General features: G+C 41.3%; 1 protein-coding gene across 2 annotated transcripts in view; it reads right to left on the reverse strand.

The window, feature by feature from the left end:
• Nucleotides 1-22,682, reverse strand: part of adarb2 (adenosine deaminase RNA specific B2 (inactive)) — a 794,386-nt gene that overhangs the window by 543,542 nt on the left and 228,162 nt on the right. The window lies entirely within an intron of this gene.

Here is a 22,682-nt window from a genome sequence, read left to right on the forward strand (position 1 = left end):
TTTAGTTGAGCTGAAAATGCCTATTCAAAGCAGCTTGAGGTACTATTCAAGGCTCCCTAATGAAGTTTTTTTGTGTGAAAAAGGCTTTGCCAATGAACAGATCAAACACTTCTAACATTATCAAAGTGGTGACTTTTCCAGCATCCTGTTGAAGTTGTAAATTAGTACATCTGAAAGTTAAAATTATTTTCTCCATGATGTCAGGGAAGTAGAAGAACCATGTCAAAGTAGTTAACAGCTGTGCACAGAAGTGGGAGCTAAGGATGAATGGATTTTTATAAAGCTTTTTAAGATAATTCTATCTCCACACTTCTATTATCTGAAGAACAAATATCTTCAACAACATTCACAGCATTCAGCTAATTCAGAAGCTAATCGTCCAAGTCCCTTCTTGCACAGAATCTCACAAAGCATTCAGTTTCATTATAACATGCACAAAATGCTGGAGGAACTCAGCAGGACAAGCAGTATCAATGGAAGAGCAAACAGTCGATATTTCGGGCTGAGACCCTTCATCAAGATCGCACAGATCAAAACATCGACTGTTTATTCCTTCCTATAGATGCTGCCTGACCTAGCATTTTGCATGTGTTATTCTGGACTTCCAGCATCTGCAGAATCTCTTGTGTTTTTGATTTAGCTTCACTGCTTGGCCACTTTCTTACTTTTAACACTTTCCAATGAATTGACCTTAAGACTATTTTTTGCACAATTACAATCACAATGACTTCTACACATTATCTACTGCAGTTGTTAAACTTCTGTTTTGAATCAGTACCGAAATTAGTTCTGAGATCACTAAGATCTGTTGGTGAATTGGTCAAAAGACAACACACCACTCTGGCACTGTGGCCACTGCTGTTGGACAGTTCCAGGGTTCAATCTTTATTTTTCCAGTGCTCTCTCTGAGGAGTTTGCATTATTCCTCTGACTGCATGGATTTCCCTCATTCCTCCGAGTTCCTTCTGCATACCAAAGACATACTAGTATATGTATTGGTCACTATAAATGGTCTCTGGTGGAGTGGGCAGACAGGAGAAATCGAGTGGATGGGCAGGAGAGAATTGATTTCAAGGAAGTTTGGGGAGAATGAAATTGATGGGGGTGCTTCAAGAGCCAGCAGAAACTCAAAAGACTGAATGGCCTTCAGTGTTGTAAGAAAGTGACTTACCTCTCCGCTTCCGATTCCCCCAAAACAATCTTCTTTGAGCCCCACCTTTAGAATTCTCTCCACCAAACTTCCTTCCCAAACCTGAAGTTCTCCACCCTGGCTTATTAAGTGTGTGAAGTAATTTTTATCATGGTTGCTGGATAAAAGGAGCTGTTGCTCATTGCCATGATGACAACATGGGTGCGGCAATAATATTACGATTTCTTCTGGAATTATGCTGCGCCTTTTCATTTGAATTTGTGGGATTCATTGAAGTCATCAAGGATCAAGGAATAAGGATCAATTTTAATTGTCATGTACGTTCACATGTATTAGAAATTTGCTGTGGTGTGTTGCCACGACATGCAACAAAACAACTAAGTTCAACAATTATAAAGAATTACGAAAAAATAAAAGTAGAAGTACAGATGTGGAGTAAAATATGCATAAATACATAAATACCAACATGCATTCACATTAAGCAGCATTACAAAAAGTGGTTTAAAGTGCTGACAGTGCGACACAGTGACTGAGGTATTAGGTAGAGGAGGGTGGGGAGGTTAAGTGGAATGGTTGATCAGATTAAATATCTAGGGAAAGCACACTTTTAAAATGGCGTGAAGTTTTGGCTTTCGTAGCCCTATAGCATTTTGCAGAAGGGAGATTGCAGTTTGGGTAGTATCCAAGATGACTTTTCCAGCCTGCTTCTTTCAAGTTTTGCAGTGATGGTAGGCTGCCGCCCATGACCTAGTCTGCTGTCCTGACAGCTCACTGTAGTTTTCATGTATCATGAAAGGATGCTGCATCGAACCAGGCAATAACTGCTGATGTGAGGATGCTCTCTATAATGGCAGTGTAGAATTGCACCAGTAAGTAGAAGATGGAATTTTACCAACTGCCACAAGAAGTTAATCCTCTGCTGAGCCTTTTCGTTAATGAAGCAGATATGGTTCTCCTACATGAGGTCCTTGTGTTACTGTGTTAAAATTAACCAGTTCACAGTCACAGAAAGTCACAGACTTGATGGTGGGCATAAATAGAATGAGTCAAAAAGCCTGTTGCTGCGTTGTATGAATCTATGACTATTTCAGATTTTCAAAGGGAATCTCACAGCCCAAAGCTGAATGTTTTCCATTGAAATCCTTGATTAGGTTAATGACAGCTGCAGGTCCTGACATAATTAACATTAATTAAGTCAAATTAAAGACCAATTGCTGAATACTTTTAATGAGAAACAGAACACTGTAGGCCATAGAAGAGTGAGGCCCTCTGTTAAGCAGTTTATCCTTCCTTTAAGTTAGTACAACAGTAAACACAAGTCATCGATGTACCGACCTGTTATTTTTCATCTTGACTTTAAAAGGAATTTACCAGCCATGCTCTTCCTTTGTTTGCACATCTCAGAGAGTTATATTGACATGTATGCTACTTTTAAAAACACAAGGACATGTTTCACCCAATCAGCTGGGGTATTTAAATTAAGGGTGATTGAAGAGTTGATATGAGTATTTAGTCCATTGCTCTCGATCTTAAGACCTTCCTGTCCAATATGTTTAGTAGATGATTAGCATAAAGATTTCAGCCTGCTTTCAAAACATAACAAATGAAAGGCTTGGATCTGCTGTTTATTGAACATGATGCAGGGCTTTCTGAGACATCTTCACTTTCACAAAGTGTGGACAGTAATAGTCCTGCCATATTAGGGCTCTGCAGATTTGTCCTGGTGGGTGGAAAACTAGTCAGGAGCTTTAACTTTCTACAAACGTGTAAAGGCTATGCGGACGCTGGAAGAAGCAAATTTGGATTGGCTGACCATATTGACCACTCCATTTAGTCCGCAAGGGTTACCCAGAGCTCCCAGTTGCGTTGCTGGAAGATCATCAACTTGTTGAAAAGTGCAATTCCCACTGCTGCCTGTAAAGAGTTTGTACATTCTCCCCGTGACCGTGTAGGTTTCCTTAAAGTGCTCCAGTTTCTTTCCACTGTCTGAAGACTTACTGGTTGGTAGGTTAATTGGCCATTGTCAATTGTTTTGTAAGTAGGCTAGGATTAAATATGGGGATTGCTGGGCAGTGTGGCTGGTCCTGGTCCATACTGTGTGTTAATAAATATAATAAATAACTTCTTCTCATAGATGATATTGAAAGCAAGTGCATTGTCTGTACAACCATGATATTTCACCTCTCACAGATGTTCCTTTTGTTCTCATCACTACTCCATGCCTTTGCAGTTTAAAATCTGTTGTTTTCTCACTTTCAGAAACAAGAGAGAATCTGCAGATGCTGGAAATCTGAGCAACACACACAAACTGCTGGAGGAACTCAGCAGTCCAGGCAGCGTCCATACATGCTCTTTTCCATAGCTGCTGCCTGGTCTGCAGAGATCCTCCAGCAGTTTGTGTCTTTTCTCTCTAACCGGGTGACCGTTGAATCTTATTCGGTATCGTTAAAAGTGTACTTGGGCATTCATCCGGGTAATGCTGGAATAGTTGTCTGTGCCTTTAAGTGGAGATGGTGACGTCATTTCTGCTGCCGAAGCTGGTGGGGCGTTGGAATCAAGCTCCCCCAGAGGTACTGGGCTTAGTGAGGAAAGGTGAGCATTAATTTACAATATCCATGTGAATTCATTTATGCTTGTTGGCAACTTGAGAATATCGGTAATCTAACATGTTTTACATGTGGATGCTTTAGATTTTCACAAGTAAAGAACTCGACGCTGGATAGCGTGGCTTGCAAAGTTCCTCACCAGCCAAGTAGGTCAGTCTTCCTGTAATTTAACTACCAGGCAATATCTTGTAAAAGTTGTGCCAAGGTGTACCTTTTGTGCATATAACTGTGTACCGTGAATGTTCAGTCTTCGTTCGGGGGTTCAGCACATGTGTACTAAAAAGTAGTAGACATCTTAGATGAGATGTGTTCGCTTACATTTTTTGCTGCTATGTATAAGGTACAGGGTTGGGGGGATTCTAGAGTTTGTATTGTGTTCCTTCAGAATTACTACTACCGTATTAGTACTGTATCAGTTTTGTGCGATTTTCTTTGCACTTTTATACTGCATGCGCAATTAGTCGATACACAAGTGTGTGGACTGAAGGTTAAATGGAGATTGTAATGGCGGGACCTGATTGTAAAGACATTCGTTTTGTCTTAAGACCCTCTTCTGGCACTTAATCATCTAAACAGATAAAGGAATTAAAACCCGAAAAGGTAGTTGTTGCCCTGAGTGTGTACTTTGCCCTGGGCTGCAACATTTCACTTTTCCTGATTATAATGACCTGAAATGTTAACTCTGCTTCTCACTCTATACACTTGCCAGGCCCGCTGAGTACTCACAATATTTTGCGTTTTTATTCACAGATTTCAAGCCTCTGTAAATTTGATCTATTTTTGTTACAACCTTGAGATGCATTAAACTTAGCTTAATAACACACTATAAGCACCATAGTTCCTCAATCTCAAGTGAATCCTTCTTGAGAGCTTTTGTGTGTCATTCTGTGCGTCCCATGAACAGAATTAGTCAAAGTAAATTTATTATCAAAGTGCATACACGTAACCATACGTAACCTTGAGATTCATTTTCTTGCACGTACAGGAAAATAAAAAAAATACAATACAATAAAACTACAAAGACCGACAAACAAATAATATACAAAAGAAGACAAATTGTGCAAATAAAACAAAAATAAATAATACTGTGAAAATGAATTGTACAGTCCTTGAAAGTGAGTCTATAGGCTGTGGAATTAGTTCAGAGTTGTGGGGAGTGAAGTTATCCACACCAGTTCGGGAGCCTGGTGGTTTAGGTAATAATTATTCCAGAACCTGTTGGAGTGGGGCCTACGGCTCCTGCACCTCCTGCCTGATGGTAGTAGCGAGTGGAGAGCATGGCCTGGAAGGTGAAAGTACTTGATGATGGATGCTGATTTCATGTGGCAGAGCATGTAAAATGTACAAAATGGTGTGGAGGGCTTTGCCTGAGCCGAACTGGGCTGTATTTGCCAGTTTCTGCAGACTTTTCTGTGCTTGGACACTAGCGTTTCCATACTAGAATTAGGTGGGAATATTGAACAGGCTTTTTCTCTGGGAAAAAAATTGTATTTTAGTAGAACACTTGAATCACAACGTACCTTAAAACTATGGACGTGCTTAAGTAAATTCTGAAAGAGCCCAATATGGATAGAAATAGAGAAAAAATGTATTCCTTGTGGGCAAACACAGGACAAAAAGCGTAATAAATTTGCTGAGTGCTTCTAACAATTATGAACCAATGGTTTGTTTAATAAGTGAATATGTATTTTGTGTCAGTCTTCGCTGTGGAAGATACCAGCAACATGACAGAAATTTGAGAGTGCAGAAGTGAGCGTAGACACATAATTACAAAGGAGAAGGTACTTGAGAAGCTGAAAGGTCTGAAGGTAGATATGTCGCTGAACCAAATGGACTACACCACAGGGAGTAGTAGCTTAAAGAGGCAGCTGAAGAGATTGTGGAAACATGAGCAGTGATCTTTCAAGAAACAATGGCATCAACAATAGTTCTGAGGACTGGAAAATCACATATGTCACTTCACTCTTTAAAATGGGAGGGAAGCAAAAGACAGGAAATTATAGGCCTGTTAGTCTGACCTCAGTGGTTGGTAAGATGTTAGAACCATTATTAAGAATGATGTTTCCGGGTACATGAAAACAGGTAATAAAATAGGCCGAAGTCAGTGCTGTTTCCTTAAGAAGATATCTTGCCTGACAAACCAGTTGGAATTCTTTGAGGAAGTGACAGGTAAGATAGACAAAGTAGAGTCAGTGGATGTTGTTTATTTGAATTTTCAGAAGGCCTCTGACAAGGTGCTACACTTAAGATAGGAGTCATTGATATTACAAAAAATGATAAGAGCATGGTTAGGAGATTGGCTGACTGGAAGGATGCAAAGACTGGAAATAAAGGGGACCCTTTCTGTATGGATACTGGTGACTAGTGGAGTTCAGCAGGGGTCTTCCAGGCTTCCATTCTTGCCAATACATGTGATTAAGATGTAATCCAATAGCAGTGTTTAAAGAGATTATAACAAGTGACAAAGTAAATCACTATTATCTCTAAAGGCACATGCTTAAAAGTAGAACAAGCTCACTGAGGTGTTAATTCAGGAAGTTCACAGAGTTAACACATTCATTTTAATAATCTAAAAGTACTAAAGGTTGTATGTCAATTTACAATGGCCTGTCACAACCAAACTAGCAGCTTATGTCCTTGTGTTACAACACTCACTTTAAAAGTCAGTCATACTGCATGGAATCTGGCTCTTCATGCCAACCAAGATATCCATCTAGTGTCATCCCTTTGGCCACATTTTACTGATACCTCTAAACCTTTCTTATCCATGTACAGTACCTGTCCAATTGCCCTTTAAATGTTGTTAATGTACCTGCCTCAACCACTTCCTCTGCCAGATTGTTCCATTTTTTAACCACCATCCACGTGAAAAAAAGTTGCTCCTGAGGTCCCTGATAAATCTTAGCCATCTCACCTTAAACCTACTGCATATTCTGACCATCAAGCTTCTATTTTTTCTTTCAAGATGGCGCTATTGATTTACGGCGACATTTCATGGGTAGCGTATAAAACGACTAGATAATCTGCTAGAGATACTTTTGAACTACGAGCGCTGCAAATCGCAGCTTGTAATTTCCCTTTAAGACACAAATGAAATAGCGATTTTCCAATCACCTGGAGGATTCGGGCTCTCAGGAGGGTGAACAGACTCTACAGATGATGCCTGGAGTTCAGGATTGAACCAGGATCACTGCAGCTGTGAGGGAGCAGCTCCATTTACTACACTACTGTGCTATCCAATAGGCTCAGGGCTTTTGAATCAGCTTAGCTTGGCTATAGTCTGACAGTGCCTTTGAGCGCTAAGAATGACGCAAGAACTTAAACAGCATAAACTGAAGAGGCCCCTGCAACTAGCAAGTGTGAGTCTTCAAAAGGGCCACCTTTGCAAGCAGTGGGGGTGGATTTGCACAGGCATGGGGCAGTAATTCATTGCACAGTGGTTTTAAATCTCTGCCTTCTTGTTCTTTCACTCTATTGTGCTTTTATCAATGTCATGTACGTCTGTTAGGCTTTTTTAAAATTAATTATACACTAGATTGAAATACACAGCACACAATGGGCTATTTCTATATTAATCCATTGAAAATGGTGAACTGCACCTGACATTTGAAAGTACCTTACAACAGAAGAAATAGTGTACGGTTTTCCCTGTATCATTTTGTGGTGTGTACTCAGTATGCTCTGGGTTGTCTGAAATGCTACCATGCATTATGCAGGTCTGTCAACACATAGACTGAAAAATCTAAAAACGGTGACAAAAAATAGGACTCAATAGAGTTTGTGACAGTATAAAAAAGTACCTCAGAATTTCAAAGGGAAAATCAGACAAAAGGTTATTAAATAACACCGATAATAAAATTTTATAAAATACAACCTGCCTTCATATTTGAATATCAATGTGCTGAAGGATGTTTTTATAATGGAACTTCTCCAATATATGAGGCACGTTCGTGTGTTGAAGGATTCAGCTAGTTTTTTTTTGTTATACAGAGAGGTGACAAGCTTAATCTAATCCACCCTTTGGATAACTGGGAGTTACACTGTCTGGACACCTGCCCAGTTCTACAACGTTCTTCAAGGAGAGTAATTTTCAAGGAGAATAAGGACGCCACAGCAACATAGTGGTTAGCGCAATGCTACTACCACTCGGCGTGTTCTACGGTTCAGAGTTCAATTCCGGCACTGTCCATAGGGAGCTGGAACATTCTCCCCATGTACTGTGTGGGTGTCCTCCCTCAGTCCATAGATGTACTGGTTAGTAGGTTATTCAGTCATCCAAAATTGTCCTGTGATTACCCACATTGCACGGATTTTCTAATCTAGAGAGGCTGTTAAAACTGGGCCCTCTTTCTTCCTATGCAAAATTAGAACAGTTATTATTATTCCTCTTCCCAGAAACAGAGGGCTTCCTTGTGGCCATACAAGACCAGGTGGTTGACACAAAAACTTATCAAAATACAGAATAAAAGACCAACAAATTCAGGATGATAAATGTAAAAAATGGCAAGAGAAACCAGAAAGAATGCGAGTATCCTGCAGCAGTTTTACTTATAGACACAATCAGGTGGCAAATATCATTTTTCAAAGTCTTGCTTCAAGATACAAACTCATAAAAGACTGTAAATACACGCCTAATCCAGTTTTAGAGCTAGAGTCCCACAAATTATATTACGACCGATCCATTATTACAGATAAGACAATCCATAATAATCGGATATAATAATAACAAGATAAACAAGAACAACATACTTAATAATTAGAGCCATTCCAGACACACAGAACTTATAGAAATCAAGAAGTGAAGAACATCAGACTATGCTGAATTAAAAGAGGAAATTGAAAACTATGGAACATGAACAGGATATGTTTGTACCATTAGTAATATCGACAACTGGTATCATCCCAAAGTCCCTACACATAGCATTAAGCAATTAGGCCCACACAGCAACATCTGTGTAAGTCTTCAGAAAGCCACAATACTAAACACCACAAGAATAGTCCAAGTGATCCTAGCAATTGAGAAATGAGTGTGCTTGGCTATGCCTGTACCTCAGGTTTTACCAGCTTGAACTAATAAAAAATAAAAAAAATTAGTAACAATAACTTATTTATAGGGCATATTTCACACAAGCAATGTAGTTCAGAGTGGTTTATAATGGGATAATGTGCAAACATAAAAATAAAGACAAAAAGATGTTAGTTAAAAGCAAGGTTAGGTAAACAGGTTTTGAGCTGGCATTTCCAAGTGTCACCTGAGTCTGCACCCCTTATAGTTTTAGACTTTGAGTTCCGCAGTTCAGGCACACTAGTTCAAAAAAACTGACCTGCCAATTAAATTTTGTGGAAAATTATTTAAATTTAAGAGAACGGTGGAAGAAGAGCTGAGAGCTCGAGCAGGATTATAATAAAGCAAATGTGATTCTGCGATGAGGTCCGGTCGCAGACCATTGAGATCTATAAAAACAAGTAAGAGAGCAACTCTGAAAGGTACAGGAAGTCGATGCAGAGTGGTGAGGCCAGGAGGGACATGCTCCCTCATCCTACTCCAGCAGCATTCAGAATGATTCGAAGTTTGTCAATGGATTGCTTTGGAAGGTCAGCAAGGTTGTATTGCAGTAATCTAGTCTATTCCTCTGGCTGGATATTGTGAAAGTAAATGTACAAGCTAATGTTTCTAACACATAAGAACGATGCTGCTCTAGGAACACACACACAACGCGCTGGAGGAACTCAGCAGGTCAGGCAGAATCTTATGGAGAGGGAGAAAGAGCCAACGTTTCAGGCTGAGACCCTTCACCAGGACTGTGGCTCTTGGCCCAAAACGCTGGTTATTTATCCCTCGCCATAGAAGCTGCCTGACCTGTTGACTTCCTCCAGTACAGTGCAAGTTCCTCTTGTACTCATGATGCTGCTCCAGTCAACAAAATGGAGAACAGTAAATTCTGCAGGAAGGATTCGCTAACTTGCTTAATAGGTCATGATAGGGTCCAAGGCATCAATCTCCAGTTGGTAGCAACAGAACCAGTGCAAATATCTTCTGTTTTGAATGCAACAATGATCAACTTTGTGTTACTTTAGCTGACATTATTCATGTATATTTCTCCCTTGATTTGTTTAGCCCCTTAATTTTACCTCCTTCGGTCTAGAGATTGGGTCTTCACCCAAGTTTCCTCTCTCATCCATCTTCCTACTTGGTAGCTCTTATTATTCAATCATTTCTTCACACCTCAGCCCAATAAAAGGCAGAAGTCTAGACCACCTCTGCCCAACTTGTACATGAGCCCCTGTTCAAGCCAGGAGCATGCTGTACATGGAAAATATACACTAAATGGCCTAAACCTTTGGAATGCTGGTGTACAGTGGGACCTTGGGATGCAAGTGCACAGCTCCCTGGAAGTGACAACGCAGACACAAAGGGTAATAAACAAGGCAGATTTCATACTGGCTTAATTAGTCAGGATGTTGAGTATAAAAATTGTTATGTCATGTTGTAGCTGTATAAAATGCTAGTTAGGCCACACTTAGAGTATTGTGTGAAGCTCTGATCACTGTAATACAGGATGTAGAGATTTTGGAGACAGGGTAGAAGCTGTTCACCAGCATGTTGCCTGGATTGGAGTATATTTGCGATTAGAAGAGGTTGTTTTCTTTGGAGTCCCCGAGGCTCAGGGGCATAGAAGTACATAAAAATTATGAAGGGTACTGACAGTGTAGATAGTCAGAGTCTTTTCCCCAAATACTACAGGGTATAGCTTTAAGGTGAGAACATTTAAAGGGGATTTACATAAATTTTTTTTCCACACAGAGTGTGGTTAGTTTCTGGAACACGCTGCTAGGGGAAGCGTTGGAAGCAGATACAAATGTAACATTCATGGGGAATTTAGTCAGACACATGAGTAAGCAGGGAATGGAAAGATTCGGATCATATGCAGGAAGGTGGGATAGGTTAAAATTGCTGTGGTCAGTATAGAGATAGTGGGCTGAAGGGCCCGTTGCTGTTCTCAGTTCTATGCTCTATGTTTCCTGATAGTCATCGGTCCTGGGATAGACTGATGCTTGTCCAGGTGAATTTAGGCCAACTGTACGTTTGAGCCTGTCCAATATCAGCTAGCTCAGCATAGTTTCAAACACTCAACTCCAGCTCAAAAGGTTTAAAACCCACTCTAGCCCTGGGGAAGTGCAGCACCAAAGGCCTCCTTTGCTCCCTCAATGAATGTAAAGATGCCCATGGCGATGTTCTGTAGAAACAGCAGGGGAGGTCTCACTTGTAGCCTTGACAACATTTACCTTTCAATCAATATTTCAGAGTTACAGCCCTGCAGTGGGAGCTTGCTGTGCACAAGTCAGCTTTACAACAATGCCTATATTGGAGATGTATTCCTGTATTGAGTAAGTGCCTCGGGAACCAGATTGAAGGGAGCTATATAACTTCAAGTCTCTGGGTCTGTATGGTTTAGTTTCAGATGGAACAATGCATTTACTGAATGTCACAGATTGCCACCACGATCAACAGCTTCATTCTGTAGGCTTTCGTAATTTACAGGCATATCTAAGTAACTGGTTTCTTTAGAGATCTCACTCTTACTTTAAGCAGAACTAAATGTTCAAGATTGGTTTTAGGCAGAATTCTTGGAGGAGAAGAGGAGAGGGAGGGGAGGCTTGGGAAGGAAAGTACAGATCTTGGAGCCAATGGTAGGGCAAAAGAAATAGGAATGTACTGTACGTACAAAGGCAAGGACATGTAAATCGATCACATGAACTGTTCAGTATCAGAAATTTAAAACCAGGAATCAACATTGCTTAACAAGCAAATAAGACCTCCCAGAAGAATTAGGAGCCTTTCCCATATTCCTACTGAAGAGGAATAAAAGCAAAAAAAAAACCCGTTTCATTCCTGATACCTAACTTACAGAGTGATACAGCATGGGAACAGGCCCTTCAGCCTGATTCATCCATGCTGACCACAATGCTCCCCTCCCCCACAGGCTAGTTCCATTTGCCTCTGTTCTGCCCATATCCCTCTAAATGCGGAGCAAAGTCGGAAATTAGCAAAAGGATTTGGGAGTCCTCATCCAGGATTCTCCAGAGATTAACTTCCAGACTGAGTCAGTGGGACGAAGGCAAATGCAAGGTTAGCATTAATTTTGAGAGGTCTAAAATATAAAAGCAAGTATATCATGCTGAGGATTTATAATATTTAAAAAAAACTCATATCTTTTAACGCGAAGAACCTTGAATTTTCCAGGTTTACCCTTATTTCACATGACATGAGAGGAAACCACTCATAAGATTTGAAATATGCCTTCCTAATGTGGTACAGTCTGTAGTTTAGGGTAATGTTCTGCAAATTGTCCACATGACATCAAACATCATTCAGTAAAAGCTGAATAACACAAAGATAAAACAATGCTTTTTACAGGCAAATCACAAAAAAAGGCACTGTGGCTGAATTCTATGTAAACAGAACACATTGAAATGATATTGTTCTCTTCTCTCAGATTAAATATATCTCATCCGAAGATTTATATGGGCACTTTATAGCTTCGGCAAATGACTGTCTCAGCGCACAAAGTAATTCCATCCTGTCATATTTGTCTTTAGAAATTGTAACAAATTATGGTGATTTATAACATCAAACTCTTCTCTTCCATTTGTTCCCAGATGGGATTGTCGCTGATGGCAAGATTCTAGGCCATTCATTTATTCTGTATGCTGGGTGACAGGAAGACATGTTTCATCTCTCCCTAGATGACGTTCCCCTTCCCTTTGAGGGGAGGTTGTCATCATAAAGCCGACCGCCAGACTTGTTTGTTTAGCCTGTAAAAAAGAATCTGTCTTTGTAGTCTATTTTGCTACCTGCAGACCCACTAATGAGGTGCGACATCTCCAAAAACCAGGCCTTGGTAAACCTGCCTGCTAATGACCTGTTGTGGTCTTCCTCTGGTCAATGAATGTCCATCATGACTATCCATCATGTTTACAGTAGAGGGTGAATTCAATTCTTTCCTTCACAGTGAATGAAAAGGTTGTCTCGTGCTGTTCATTGCAAAGAGAATATTAGAAATATCTGCATTGTTCAGTAGTGCAATTTACCTTCAATTTACCTCAATTTACCTTCTATAGGGAGGAGCATAGGAGACAATGGCGCCTAACGGGAACTCCTTTGTTTGCATCTTCAGAAACAGCTATATTTTGATCTGTAATATCTCTATTTTTCCTTTCCAGGGTTCTTTTGAAGACCTTGACCTGGAGTTACATGCTGCCTTTGGTTCTTTGTGGGAACAGGGTCTCATGACTGGCTGCTATTTGATATACCAAGGACAGGGTCTAGAAGATCAGCATGCCTTCAGGTTTTCATGGTTCTGGAGATGGGTGGACTTGAGGTCGGTGCCGCTGCTTGGTGTGTCGTGGGAGTACACAGGAGTTCGAAATCAGTAAGCTGCCTGCTGGCTGTGTGGCCAGAGACCCAAGTTCTTGGGGCACAGGGCTCAGAAAAAGCAAGGAAACAGACTTTTAACATCATAAATCAGCGAGTTGTTTGTTATGTCTCTCCTCTCGTTGTGAAACGAGGACACCCCTTTTCTCCTTATACGGGGGAGAGAGAGGCTCTGGTGTGTTGAATTACCAGGTGAACAAGTAGTCTTTGGGGTGCTGCAAGTCTCTGTCTTTATTTATCGAGGCTTTGCTGCGCCCTTGAGTGCTCGGTGGGGGGTGCCAGTGCTTTTTTTTGCTGGTGGAGGGGTATTGCTTTGCCGCTGCTTAAGCGTGGGGGGTACTTTGGGGTTCTAACATTTAACTGTCGTTCATTCTTTGGGGCACTCCTCTGTTGTCGTGGATGGTTGTGAAGGAAAATAATCTCAGGATGTACATTGTACACGTTTCTCTGACATTAAATGTCCCTTTGAAGCCTACATCACATTGTTGCTGTTCAACGTTCAAAGTAAATTTATTATCAAAGTACATGTATGTCACAATACACTACCCTGAGATTTATTTTCTTGCAGGCATACATAGTAAATCCAAGAAACGCAATGGAATCAATGAAAGACCACTTCCAACAGGATGGACAACAACCAGCATGCAAAAGACAACAACCTGTGCAAATACAAAAGAATGAATGATGAATGAGTGAATTAATCAGAAAATCAATACAGATAAATAAATAAATAAGCATTAAATATTAAGAACATAAGATGAAGAATTCTTAAAAATGAATCCATAAATTGTGGGAACTGTTCATTGATGGGGCAAGTGAAATTGAGTGACGTTATCGCTCTGGTTCAAGAGTCTGATGGCTGAGGGGTAATAACTGCTGGTGTGAGTCCTGAAGTTCTTGTACCTTCCTCCTGATGGCAGCAGTGAGAAGAGAGCATGGCCTGGAGGATGGGGGTCCTTGACAGTGGATGCTACTTCCTGCAGCAGCGCTCCGTGTGGTTCCGCTCAACGGTAGGCAGGGCTTTACCTGCGATGAACTGGGCCATATGCACTATTTCTTGTATGATGTTCTGCCCAAGGGTAGTGGTAGATAGGTAGTGCAGAAAGACTGTGGAAACACAGAGTGAGATGCATCGGAACTCAGCTGACAGGATATAACCACACTTACATGGAATCTTAGGCCTATCATCAGCAAAACCACTGCCATTCCTCAATCAAGTTGTCAGCAGCTTTTGGATGTATAGAGTCAGAGAGTCACAAAGCACTGAAAATGGTTCTCCAGTCCAACTCGTCCACGCCGATCAAGATTCCCTTCTAAGCGAATCCTATTGTTCCATGTTATTAATGTACCTGTCTCAACCACTTCCTCTGGTGGCTCATTCCAAATATTGACCACAGACTGGATGAAGATGTTGACTCTCAAGTTCCTATTAAACCTTGCCCTTCACACCCTTGCTGTCTAATTCGTGATTTCCCAGCCCTGGGAAAATGACAGTGCACATTGTCCACATCGTGGCACGGTAGCACAGTGCTTTACAGAACCAATGACCTGGGTTCAATTCCCGCCACTGCCCGTCAGGAGTTTGTATGTTCTCCCTGTGAACCATGTGGGTTTCCACTGGGTGCTCCAGTTTCCTCTCACAGTCCAAAGCTGTACCAGTTAGTAAGTCAAATAGTCATTGTAAACTGTCTTGTAATTGGGCTAGGCTTAAATCAGAGGTTTGATGGGCAGTGCAGATTGAAGGGGCAGAAGGGTCTATTCCACGTGGCATCTCAATCAATAAATAAATGATTTTACGCACCTCTATACGATTACCCTTCATTTGTCAATCTTCCAAGGAAGAAGGTCTCTTTTCTTTTTCACCCTTTTTATTAAGTTTTTCAAAAGTAAATCCATAGTAATCATAGTAGTATAAAGGTCAGAAAGTCTCAATCTGCTCAACCTATCTCCATGACTCAGTCTTTCAAGTCCTTTCAGCATCCTGTAAGTCTCTCCTGCACTCTTTCTAGCTTAGCGGCATCCCCATATCAACCTCATCAGACTTAAAGTCCAACAGAGCAACTGAAATCTGAACACAATATTCCAAATGTGGCCTGTGTTTGTGAACATGAATGCAGGAATATGCCAAGGTCAGTGATAGATACTCACAGGTCCTTTATGAGCTGTGCTTTGAGACTGGACTCCATGTGGGGTGTGGTCTTGTGGAGAACCTCCCATTGCATGTAGAAAATAAATCACCACAAGCATCCTGTGCCAAGTTGTAAGCCCGAGGAACCATTCAGTTCAGTTCAGTTCACCGAGGACTGAGCTGCTTATACTTTCATTTCATGTCATAGAATCGTACAGCACAGAAACAACCCCTTTGATCCAAAATACCCATACTGACCCCTCTATCCCAAGCACAACTTCAGCACCTGATCCTTAGGTGTCTATGCCTCAGAATCCCCATGCTTGTCCAGATATTTCTAAACGTGAGAGTTTTTGCCTACACCACTCTGTCAGACAGTCCTATTCAGATATTAAATACATTCTTGGAGAAAAAAAATCTTCCTGAGATTCCCTGATAATAAACCCAATTCTTGTTCTGATTCTGATTCCCTGCAAACTTCTTACCCTTTACTTTAAACTTCTCGCCGTTGGTTTTGTATAGTTCTGTTCAGGGGGAAAGGGTTCCTGCCAGCTAAACTAATAATGTCCCTCACAATATTGTATACACCATCAGCTTTCTCCACTCCAAGGAAAACACACCCAGCTTATTTATCCTCTTCTCATAATTAAAAGTCTTCATACCAGGCAACATCCTGGTAACACACGCAAACTGCTGATGGAGTTCGGCAGATCAGGCAGTATCTATGAAAATGAGAAAACAGTTGACGCTTCGGGCTGAGCCTTCAGGACTGGAAAGGAAGAGGGAGCCTGACAGAATAATACTTGGGGGAGGGGGCAGGAGGATAGCTCGAAGGTGATTGGTGAAGCTAGGTGGGTAGGGAAGGTAAATGGTTGGTGATGAAGGATTCTGAGAGGAGAGAAGAGTGGACCATAGGAGAAAGGGAAGGAGGAGGGGACCTGGGGGAGGTGATAAGCAGGTGAGAAGAGCTGAGGTGCCAGAGTGGAGAATAGAAGAAGAGGGGAGGGGTGGGGGAAACATCCTGGTAAAACTCCTCTTGACTGCACTGAGCTGATGGATCAACATCTGCTTCTTAGTCTCATATTCGGAAGGGGAGAGCAATGTGAATAATCCTATATCACCGAATTAATGCATTGAACTTTGGATCTGATTGCATTGTGAATGCGATCATTTCTGGGTCAGTCTGAACTAAACCAGAATTTTGACCTATCATTTTCCTTGTGCATCTGACATAATTTTCTGCTTTAGAATTGCACCAAATATCCTAATTCCTGTGCAATGCTCTCCTAAGGCTATTGAGGGGCAAGTAGTCCACAATGAGTTGGGATTTCTCATTGTTGGAATGACCATATTTTTATCACTCCTCTCCCAGCTGAGATGAGTCCTACAACTGTCCCTTCTGCTTGTGTTGTGGGCAATGCTTTATTGGAATCAGGATGCATGGTGACACTTGCAGGCTGTCCTCAACACCCCAAGGTGTGCTGGTTGTTAACGCAAACAAAGCCTTCTGTTTATGTTTCGATGTACTTGCCTTAAGGTTGTTATAGCTGGGGGTGGCAGAGGCAACACACCCACTATGTATTAAATGCCCCCAATGGCGTACGCCTTAAATAGCCTCTGACAACCAAGTCCAGTTCCTGGACTTAACATGTGGCTTAGCTACTAAGTTTGTCAGAACCATTTTTTACTGACAAGAGAAGGGGTAAAGGTGGGTTACTGGCACCTTAAAACCAGTCGTATCATGCAGACGGGGCTCATCAGCCATTATCGGCAGCTCATCCAGGAGAGGAAAACTCTGATCTCAAACTTCCAATCACAAACAAGAAAAATCTGCAGAGGCTAGAAATCTGAGCAACACACACAAAATGCTGGAGGAACTAAGCAGGCCTGACGGCATCTATGAAATAGAGTACAGTCGAGGTTTCAGGCTGAAACGTTGACTGTACTCTTTTCCATAGGTGCTGCCTGGCCTGCTGAGTTCTTCCAGCATTTTGTGTGTGTTATCTCAAACCTCCACTGTCCCATGGCAAGACCCACTCATAGGGAAGGCTTTGAAGTAAACCCTGAGGGAAAATTCCGGAGCCGGAGTCCCTAAGGCAGTTCTACACTGAGTTCAATGCTGACTGGCAACTCCTGTGATGTTGCTGGTACCAAACTGTATTGGTCTCTGCAGTTCCTTTGGGTTCATCAGTTGCAACAGCTTGCTCTCCATATTGTACTGCCCAGGATTGTGTGTCTAGACAGCTAGAACGCAATATCCATGATCAAATCTGACCGACGGAGGCCCTCACCACATGCAGTAAGTAGACCTGAAACGGAATTCAATAACTGGAAGACAATTTTCTACAAATGATGCAATTGTAAAATCAAAAGTCACACTACCATTAGTGATCCTTCTCCATATAAAAGAGGATGAGAAATCTGTTTCTGATCACTAACAATGGTGATCCTCGCCTTCTGGTATTGAAGTCAGTGACTATAATCCTGTTCAGTACTTAAACACACATTTAGTAATAGCTACCAAAGATGAATTTCTTACCCCTGAAGAGAAGTCTTCAAATTTTGAGTCAGTCATCTGAAGATGCATTCAAACTAGGTGTTGTAAGGTTTAAAAGAGTCCCTGGGAACATTCACTTGGTCTATTTTTTATATAAACAACCCCCAAGACACCAATAACCACTCCGACTTGATGCTTTCCAGCTACTAGGTGAAAGAATTGTCAGTTAGCACTCGTAGGTTTTCCACTAAATAGCCATTTGGGAACAAAAGCTTGAATACCATACAGACTTATAAAGAAGTGGGAATTACATGGCATGCTCATATCTGATTCATTAGTGGCTTAACCACAAAATTATTGCAGATATAATCTGACTATGAGCACCGCAGTTGTTTCTACTTGCACAGCAATGTGTATTATATATTGGCCATGGCCTAACTGTATGCAAACTCAAGTAAAGTAGACCTGGGAATTGCAAATTATCTTTGTTAAACAATGAGCTAATATTATCAGTGAGGCTTAAAATTGCTAATAAAAGTTTTAAAATCTATTTGCTACATTTTCAAGTTAATGTTTGTCTCAATTGTCGGATGTGAGGATATTAGCCAGGTAGTTCTCTTTCAACTTGATGTAGACCATTATAAAAAGGTTGATCCTTTATCCTCATATATGGAGGCACAGCAATAAACCTCTGGTCACTGTGTGTGAGACTATACATTACAGGAAAAGTGGCAAGCCACTAAAAAAGGTAAATTAGCAAGGAAGGAACTACAGGAACTATGAGGACTCGCAGTGGTAAAACAAAAGCTATGTTATGGAAATAGTACCTAGAATATTATTGTGTTAGTATTATTTTATGTGCTGTATGTGACATATATATAGTTCAAGTTAAAATTCAAACTATGTTTTGCACCTTGGTTCCCAAAGATCAATGTTTTGTTTGGCTGTATACATATGTCCAGATGAATGACAATGAATTTGAATTTGAACTTGAGGAGATTGAACAATGAATGCCATTGCTGAGACAGACACAGGAGATTTGTCCTAGCTAGGTATTGAACCATAGATGCATAAAGTAATACGGCACTGAAACAGGCCATTCAGCCCAACTCATCCATGCCAATCAAGGTACCCACTGAGGCTAGTCCCATTTGCCTGCATTTGGCCCATATCCCTCTAAACCTATCCTATCCATATACATACCCACAGATCATTTAAATATTGTTTGTGTGTCCACGTTGACAGATTTTTCTGACAGTTCATTCACATACCCACCAACCTGCATGAACAAGTTGCTCATCTAGTACGTTTTAAAACTTTCCCCTCTCATCTTCAACCTGTGCACTCTAGTTTTTGATTCCCTTTCCATGGGGAAAAACAGTGTGTGTATTCACCATATCTATGCCCCTCATGATTTTATATGCCTCTGTAACCTCCAGTCTTCCATGCTCCAAGGAGTAAAATCTTAGATGCCTAGCTGCTTCTTATAACGAAGGCCCTTGAGCCCTGGCAACAACATCCTAGATCTTCTTGGTCATACAAAGGTTTCTCTTGAGGTCTATATGACCAGAAGGTTGAAGATTTAAATTTGGACGGGGAGATAATTTAAAAGTAAAGATTTCCATTTAGATGGTACCTTCCATGTCCTTTCCCATGATTGTGTTTTTACAGAATATTAAGTAATTCTGAGGTGATTTGATCCGTAATATCGCATCCACTGCAGCCAATCTGCACACATCAGCTTCTATTAAACAACAGTGTAATAATGGCCAGACAATCTGTCTTACTGATGGACAAATATTGGCAAGAAAGCCAAGGATAAACAAATTCTCTAATCACAAACAAGAGAAAATTGGCCGATCCTGGAATATTGTCAGCAACACACACAAAATGCTGGAGGAACTCAGCAAGCCAGGCAGCATCTGTGGGAAAGAGTACACTCGATGTTTCAGGCTGAACCCCTTCGGCAGGACTCAACCCAAGTTCTCACCTTGCCTTTAAAACTGCCTTGGAATCATTTCACCCTTGCTCCCTTGCTGCACACACATCTGAGATCAGCTTGAAATAATCGCCCTCAAAACTGCACTGGAGAAGCAGGTGAGATGTTTGGGCATATATCTCTGGAGAATTATTAAATCACCAGCCTTCTGTTGCAGGGCCAAGAGAGCTACTAAGTGGGGGTGTCTGGGGAGGGATCCTCCTCACATAAGTTCATAGAGTCATACCATTGTATAGCCCAGAAATGGGTCCTTGGTACATCACGTCCATGATGAACCTTCTGCCCATCTGTATTAGTCTTAATTGCCTACACTAGGAATGTATCTTTCCAGACCTTGCTTACTGTCTAAATGCTTCTTAAACATGAAAACTGTGCCTGACTCCACCACCTCCTCTGGCAGCAAGTTACAGACACCAGCAAATCTCTGTAAAAATCTTCCACCTTTAAAATTCCTTGCCTCAACTTAAATCATTATATTTTTGATGAGAAAAGATATTGACTATCTATCCTTTTAATGATCTTCCATACTTCTAACAGATCACCCCTCAGCCTCCTTTACTCTAATGTCTGACTGACTATTTGGGGTTCTACTATGATAGAACATAGAAATCCACAGCATATTGCAGGCCTCTTGGCCCAAGTTGTTGAGCCGACCATGTAACCTACTCTAGAAACTGCCTAAGATAAACCTACTGCATTGCCATCTATTTTTCTAAGCTCCATGTACCTATCTAAGAGTCTTTTAAAAAACCCTATTGTATTCGCCTCCACCACCTTTGCCGAAAGTACATTCCATGCACCCACCACCCCCTGTGTGAAAAATTTACCCCTGACATCCCCATTGTAGCTACTTCCAAGCACCTTAAACTATGCCCCTTGTGTTAGCCATTTCAGCCCTGGGAAAAAGTCTCTGGCTATCCACATGATCAATGCCTTTCATCATCTTATACACCTCTATCAGATCACCTCTCATCCTTTGTTGCTTTAAGGAGAAACAGCCAAGTTCACTCAACCTATTCTCATAAGATATACCCTCCAATCCAGGCAAAATCCTTGGAAGTCTCCTCTGCACTCTCTCTATAGTATAGACATCCTTCCTGTAGTGAGGTGACCAGAACTGAGCACAGTACTCCAAGTGGGGTCTTATATAGCTGTAACATTACCTCATGGCTCTAGAATTCAATCCCATAGTTGATGAATGCTAACGCACCATATGCCTTCTTAATAACACTGTCAATCTGCGCAGCAGCTTTGGGTGTCCTATGGACTCGGGCCCCAAGGTCTCTCAGATCCTCCACACTGCCAAGAGTCTTACCTTTAATACTGTATTTGCCTTGAAATTTGGCCTATCAAATGAACCACTTCACACTTGAACTCCATCTGCCACTTCTCAGCCTAGTTCTGCATCCGATTGTTATCCTGCTGTAATCTCTGACAACGCTCTAGATTATCCACAACACCCCTGACCTTTGTGTCATCAGCAAACGTACGAACCAATCCTTCTGCTTCTTCATCCAGGTTATTTATAAAAATCACAAAGAGGAGGGGTCCCAGAACAGATCCCTGTGGAACACCGCTGGTCATTGACCTCCATGCAGAATATGAACCATCTACAACCACCCTTTGCCTTCTGTGGGCAAGCCAGCTCTGGATCCACAAAGCAAGGTGTCCTTGGATCCCATGCCTCCTTACTTTCCGAATGAGCCTCGCATGGGGAACCTTATCAAATCCATGTACACTACGTGCACTGCTCTACCTTCATCAATGTATTTTGTACATCAACTTTGAGGACATCTTCAAAAGGTGATGACTTAAGAAGGATGTCACCACCAGGCACTATCATTGAGGAGGAGGTACAAGAGCCTGAAAATTCACACTCAAAGTTGTAGGAACAGCTTCGTCCCCTCCACCATTAGATTTCGGAATGGTCCATGAACATTATTTATCTGTCTACCCATTCATTTAGTACCTTATTATAATTTTTATGTCTTGTACTGTACTGTTAACAAAAAACAACAACTAATTTCATGATGTCTATTAATGAAAATAAACATATTCTGATTTTGATGAACGTATTGTATTCAGTAACTTAGTTGGATAATTTTCAATCCTCTATCCTGCAGCTCAAGTGACTGGGGATAAAATGGAAGATAAAGTTAAAGATCGAGGGTTACCATATGAGTTCTTGGGCTGTATTCCCTGGAGTTCAGGAGAATGAGGGGGGATCTCATAGAAACATTCCGTATGTTAAAAGGCCTGAACAGGTTAGATATGGCAAAGTTATTTCCCATGGTAGGGGAGTCTAGGACAAGAAGGCATGGCTTCAGGATTGAAGGATGTCCATTTAGAACAGAGATGTGGAGAAATTACGTTAGTCAGAGAGTGGAAAATCTGTGGAATCTGTTACCACGAGTGTCTGGGAGGCCAGGTCATTGGGTGCATTTAAGGAAGAGGTAGATAGGCTCTTGATCAGCCAGGGCATCAAAGGGTATGGGGAGAAGGCAGGGGAGTGGGGATGACTAGAAGAATCGGATCAACCCATGATTGAATGGCGGAGCAGACTCGATGGGCCAAATGGCCTATTTCTGCTCCCATGCCTTATGGTCTTATGGTCTCAAAGTGAATAAGTTTACCTGTTTTATATTACTTTTTGCAATGGGAGAACATCCTGCATCTCTTTTTGTATATTGCTGTTGAACTCTTGGAAATAATGGGTAGGATCCCATCAGCTATTCCATCTAGCTGTTTAAATTAAACTAAGTTCAAGACTCACATGTGCACATTCTGACCTCTGTATGCTGGAACTTGTTGACACTTTCAGAAAGCTGAGGCTGTATCCCTGTGCTCTCTGCCACAGGGATACACG

This window comes from Hypanus sabinus, chromosome 6 (assembly GCF_030144855.1).
Source record: "Hypanus sabinus isolate sHypSab1 chromosome 6, sHypSab1.hap1, whole genome shotgun sequence".
In the NCBI taxonomy this organism is placed as follows: domain Eukaryota; kingdom Metazoa; phylum Chordata; class Chondrichthyes; order Myliobatiformes; family Dasyatidae; genus Hypanus; species Hypanus sabinus.